Consider the following 6,608-nt stretch of genomic DNA (forward strand, 5'->3'; position numbering starts at 1 on the left):
ATGCAGAGGCAGGGAACCTGCACCCCAATGCTCATAGCAGCAATGTCTACAATAGCCACACTATGGAAAGAGCCCAGATGTCCATCAACAGATGAATGGATAAAGAAGATGTGGTATTTATACACAATGGAATATTACTCAACCATCAAAAAAATGAAATCTTGGAATGCCTGGGTGGATCATTCTGTTAAGTGACTGCCTTCAGCTTGGGTCATAATCCCAGGGTCCTGGAATAGAGTCCTGCATGGGGTTCCTTGCTCAGTGGGAAGCCTGTTTCTCTCTCTGCCTCTGCTTGCCACTCTGTCTGCATGTGCTCTCTTTCTCTCTCTCTGACAAATGAATAAATAAAATCTTTTTTTTTAAGATTTTATTTATTTATTTGACAGAGAGAGATCACAAGTAGGCAGAGAGGCAGGCAGAGAGAGTGAGAGGGAAGCAGGCTCCCTTCAGAGCAGAGAGCCGGACGTGGGACTCGATCCCAGGACCCTGAGATCATGACCTGAGCCAAAGGCAGCGGCTTAAACCACTGAGTCACCCAGGCGCCCCAAATAAATAAAATCTTAAAAAAAACCAAAATCTTACCATTTGCAATGATATGGAGGGTATTAGAGATTATTATGCTAAGTGAAATAAGTCAATCAGAGGAAGACAATTATCATATGATTTCACTGATATGTGGACTTTAAGAAACAAAAAAGAGGATAATAGGTGAAGAAAGGGAAAAATAAAATAAGAGGAAATCAGAGAAGGTGAGAAACCATAAAAGACTCTTAACTCTAGGAAACAAATTGGGGATTGCTGTAGGGGAGGTGGGTGGGAGGATAGGGTAATTGGGTGATGGAAATTAAGAAGGACACTTGATGGAATGAGCACTGGGTGTTACATGCAACAGATGAATTACTGAATTCTACCTCTGAAACTAATGATACACTATATATTAATCAAATTTTAATAAAATAAAATAAAAAACAAACAAAAAATACATAGAAATATACAACATACCAAAAAAATACAGAGGCTATTAATCCCAGCCCTTCTTCCATATTATCTCTTGATTAGAAGATTATGGAACCAAAATTTCAAACCCTGAAACGGTAATGACTTGAAGGGTTAGGTAAGAAGTGAATAAATGATAAAGAAATGTAGCAGTCACTTTAGCTGTCAGTAAGTTTCTTTGCTCTGATATTAGTAATGTTTATATGATCCTTGTTGGTATCAGTCTTTTATGGGATTTGGTCTATTTATCGGTTTTTGGCCTCAATTTCATTGCTCGTGTCCACGGCCCTTTTTTTTTTTAGATTTCCTAGGATAGTGCCCATTTGAGTCAGTTCTCTTCTATTTCATCTTCTCCAGCATCACTGGCTATGTTTTCGAAAAAGTATTTTATTTATTTATTTGAAAGAAAGAGAGAGAGAGAGAGAGAGCATGAGCAGAGGATAGGGGCAAAGGGAGAGAGAGAAGACTTCTTTCTGAGCAGGGAGCCTGATGTGGGGCTGGATCCTAGGACCCTGCGATCATGACCTGAGCCCAAGGCAGATGCTTAACTGACTGAGTCACCCAGATGCTCCTGGCTATATGTTTAATGTATCTGCCATTGATGGTGCCTGTGGTTGCCTGCTAAGCCTGACCATTTGTCACATGGCCTGACTGCTTAGATATTACATGGTTGGAAGAATTGTCTCTGCCATCTTTCTGTGTTACCTTATAAGCCTTACCAGCCTTGAACTTCTTTATCCTATTACATGGGCAGATACAAAGGCCACAGCACTTGTTCTGTTAAAATTTTCTCTGCCTCTCTCATGGCTCTATTTATTTGGTCCATGTCTTATTGTATATGGTTTATTTGCGCCACATATTCATCCAGCATAGTCTTAGTCTTGACTCTTAACATCCTGAGACTCAATGGCTAAACCCAGGATTTTCCTTGTATTTCCCAGAGAACCATTAGTAAACTAGTGAGCCCTAACCTGAATTTCTTCTGATGACAGATGATTCATGATGAATTAAAACTGTTGATAGGCACAGAAATGGAAATGTGGGTATTAGTTCTGGAGCCTGGAAGTCTGAAATCAAGGTGCCAGCACCGATCATGTTTTCGCGAGGATACTCTCTCTGATTCAAAGCTAGCACCTTCTGACAGCATCCTCACATTGGGGAAGGGCAAAGAGCCTTAGACTTTCATCAGAAAGTAGAGAAAGGAGGTATACATAGTGTTCACATAGGCAAAAACAATAAAAGACATAACAAACAATACTAGAGTTTCAGTAGATAATCACAACAGAAGTATATTTTTTAACTGAAGATACAGATGATTAGGTCAATGGATCACTTTCATGCAATCATTATAGGGCCCAGTTTCCTTCTATTAGCTGACACCATTACATCCTATGACCTCTGAGTCCTCTAAGAGTTTTTTCTTCTATCTGGCTCTCAGCAGGGGAAAGAGAACAAGATGGGCATTCCCCTCTCATCCACCTCAGCTGATACACATCATTTGCACATGTATTCCATACGCAAGAGCGACCTCAAAACAAGGGCTTTGTGAAATCTAGTTTGGTGGGGTGCTCAGAGGGAGAAAATTAGCTGGGAGGGTATTAGCTGGTACCAGCAATCTGCAGCACAGTATATTAAATTTGTCATTTTTAATGATTCATCTAGACATTGGGGTATGTGATCAAAGTGAAACCAATCATACAGCCTTTCTCCAGAAATTTTCTGAAATTCAGCTGGTATGGAGAAATCTATTCATATCAAGAGGTAAGAAGAGAAATATGTTACTTAGAGCTGCTAACACCTTTGTTTCTAGTATTATGGAATAAGCTGATTGAGAGAAAATGGATATTCTCTCTCCCCTTTCTCCAGGATTTTTACATTTCTTTCTGCTTTATTTAATGAGTCCCAACTGTTTTCTTAGTGTGGGAGATGCAGCTGTGAATAAAACAAGATCTCTTCTTGTGGCACCTGGGTGGTTCAGTGTGTTAAGTGTCTATCTTTGGCTCCAGTCATGATCCCAGTGCCTTGGGATCAGGCCCTACCTGAGGCTCCCTGCTCAGTGGAGAGCCTGTTTTTTTCCTCTCCCTCCCCCCAGCTTGTGCTCCCTCTCTCCTCTCTCTCAAATAAATATATAAAATATCTTTATAAAAAATAGGATCTCTTCTCTAATATGGTTTACATTCTTATATGGAGGTACACAAAATAAATAAATATATAAATGAGATAACATAATGATAGAGTATAACACATGTCAAAAAGAAAGCAGAGTGAAGTGACTGAGGATGATTTGATGGTGAGGGTAATTTTAGGTTGGACATTTAGAAAACAGATGTTTGAGTCAAGGCCTGAAAAACATATAAAAATCAACTAAGGGAATATCAGGAAGCAAACCATTCCAGAAAAAGGAAACAACTAATTCAAGACCAAAATTTGGGAGGATCTCAATATATTCAAGAAGCATAAAGATAGTCTCTGTGCTGAAATTCAGGAAGGTGGGGAAATGAGAATAGGATATATGTCCAAGAAGGTTAACATGTTTGAAATCTGTTTGACCTTAGGTAGAATCAAAGGCTATTCAAGGAGATTTATATTATGAGAGTAGAATGATCTGATTTTGTTTTATAAGGTCTCAGACGTTGCTAAATAGTGTAGGAAAAGGGAAACCAGTTAGAAAACTATTTTAATACTCCAACCAATATTAGGGCACCTGGGTGGCTTAGTGGGTTAAGCCTCTGCCTTCAACTCAGGTCGTGATTTCAGGGTCCTGGGATTGAGCCCTGCATTAAGCCCTACATTAGGATCTCTGCTCAGTGGGGAGCCTGCTTCCCCCTCTCTCTCTGCCTGCCTCTCTGCCTACTTGTGATCTCTCTCTCTCTCTGTCAAATAAATAGATAAAATAAAATGAAAAAATACTCCAGCCAACAAATAACAGTGGTTCAGATGAGAAGTATGATGAAAGATTTTTTAAAAAGAAAGAAATTAAAGATTCTGCAAATTCCTCTGTTGTCCTGAACCACTATGAATTAGATTTTTGTCTATTGTAACCAAAAGTGCATTAAGAGCAAATCAAAGAGTATCCAATTCTTCTATGAAGTTAAGGAATATAATAAATAAAAATGTCCATTGAATTTGGCATTAAATAGAACAAAGTCAATGTCAGTTGTGGATGTATTTATTTTAGCAAACCTCTAAAACTATCCTTTGATATCCTTTTGAAAATGTGCTAAGTATGAACTATAGTAGAATGCAACCATTTATATAAAAGCGATCAAGATGTATGTTAAGTGAGGTCTCTGGTATTTCATTATATGGATAGCCTCATGTCATTTATAAATTAATCAAATTAAAATATGGGATATTGTTTTCAAAACTCTGGATACAGAAAAATTTACAGAATGTCTAATGAGTTAAATAAAATAACTGGGATTTAAAACTGCTTCACAATATTAGATTGATGGTCTATGGTAGCAAGCTGAATTAATAGCATTTCTTAAAAAATGAAACTTTAAAAACATTACATTAATTTATACGGTGTAACATGGCATGAACTCAAATTAATAGCTTATTTGAATAATACCTAATGTTCTAGGAGTTGATGAACTCAATGTGAGCTCTATGTCCTGCTGATTGATAGAATAAAAGTGAAATTAGTTCATATTAATAGACATATATGTTTGAATAAATTATCCAAAATTCTCTCTGGAGTATTAGATCATTTATATTTGCCATAATTTAAGATGGACATAGATTACAGTCAGAAGCATGTCCTATAGTGTGTTAAACTATGATTTATGAAAAATTCAATATTCAGAGATTTGCAAAAAATGTGGTATGAGGATATGATAATTGAGTTCAGTTAATTTCATTTTTTTCATGTTAACTACTTCTTTATATACTGTTCTAGAGGAAAAGTCTGTAGTATTTGGTAAAAGAAGTAAAATGGTAAAATATGTAAAGAGATCAATTCAGCTGAATATTGTGAAGATACTCTAAGAAACTTACTAAGTATCTTACCTCTGGCTCAATTACTTCTAAGAATAGTCTGCTCTCTCATTATAAATATTTAAAGCTAGGGCAGATATCAGTATATAAGAATGGAGAAAGCATGTAAAAAATGAAGATGAATGGTTGAAAGACCTTAGGTCTTTTCAAATCTTAATTTCCTATGTTTCTATAATATTGTGTGAATTCTATGTTAATTTTAGTTAGGTAGATGAATAGACAAACAGGTGAATTAGACAACACAGAATAAATTAAGACAGAGATGAAAAAATACTTTGAAGAAGCTGGGCTCACAATGCATTTAAATCTCACTATATTGCTTCCTCACCACCCCCTAAATTTATTGAATGAAATAATGTTCTCCTGTCCTCACATTTAAAAAAGAAATAAAGCAAGTCTTATCTAGATAAGAATTCTGGGAATTCTTATAGGTTGTCTTCTTACTCTTATGTGGCAGAAAGCTGTAAATTTCAGAGACTCAATTCAATCGTAGATACTAATCAAAATTCTAAAGTGAACGAGTAGAAAGTTTATACCATTCTCACAGCTCATGCAGTTTCAGGCTGGGCACTTGCAGGGTGAGAAAAACACTATTGGCTCCTATAATCCCTACTGGCCATTTCTTCTTACTCATCTCTTGCCAGCTGTTCCACTGATCCCTTTGGAAAGACAAGGCTCAGGAGTATGGCAGTTTGCGCTTTCATTAGTATTATCACAAACTCACTTCATTCTCTATGGGCCTCATGGTTGTTTAAAGATGACTCTTTATCTCCTGGAACACAATTTAAGGATGTTCAGACATTTCTTGCTAGGCTGATCCAATGCATTTTCCTTCACTGTTGCAGATTCTTACATTCTACAGGGCCAGTTGGTCTTCCACCCTCAGTCCCAGTTCACTCACTTCAAGTTTCTTACGACTGAGTTTTTTATACCCATCTGTGTAGTCCTGTAGGCCTTTTTGTTTCTCTTTCTCATGGGGACCACATCTCAACTTGTGAAAATGCATACATAGCCCCTGCCCAATAAACTATGAAAATGTCAGCAAAGCTCACAGTAATGAAACTCCAAGGCTGCCAGAGAAATTCTTGTCTTCATGGCTTCTCAGGCTGAAGTCAGTCTGTAGTCCAACCTGAACCCAACCAGCGTTTGTCACTTATTTGTCATTTTTAGGTCCATGTTGGAGCTTTGTTCTTTAGGTTTGAGATGAGGGAATTGGAGCCAGTTTTCTTTGTGAAGGTAACACAGCAAAGATTTCTCCTAAAATACCAACCTCACAAAATGATCTCACTTATTCTCTCAAAATTTTTGTGTTCTCGGAGAATATGAATGTGTTTGAAATCATATTTTGGTGTCTTACTATAAACTTCTAATCTAAAATCCTGTTGGATATTAATTGCGAGAAAAGCAAGTTGGATGCTAGGTAGATCTGGGTATCCTGAAGTTAGGATAATAGACATTCTAACGGAAGAAAACAGTACAGAATGAAATTTTGAAAAATCCTATTTAAAGACTACTTACCGCATATGCCTGGATGGCTCAGTGGGTTAAAGCCTCTGTCTTCAGCTCGGGTCATGATCCCAGGGTCCTGGGATGGAGCCCCCCATTGGGATCTC

General features: G+C 37.3%; 1 pseudogene; it reads right to left on the minus strand.

The window, feature by feature from the left end:
• Positions 1 to 1,154: 1,154 nt before the first annotated feature.
• On the minus strand, positions 1,155 to 1,997 carry LOC123925215 (annotated as a pseudogene).
• Positions 1,998 to 6,608: the final 4,611 nt, after the last annotated feature.

This window comes from Meles meles, chromosome 14 (assembly GCF_922984935.1).
Source record: "Meles meles chromosome 14, mMelMel3.1 paternal haplotype, whole genome shotgun sequence".
Taxonomy (NCBI): Eukaryota; Metazoa; Chordata; class Mammalia; order Carnivora; family Mustelidae; genus Meles; species Meles meles.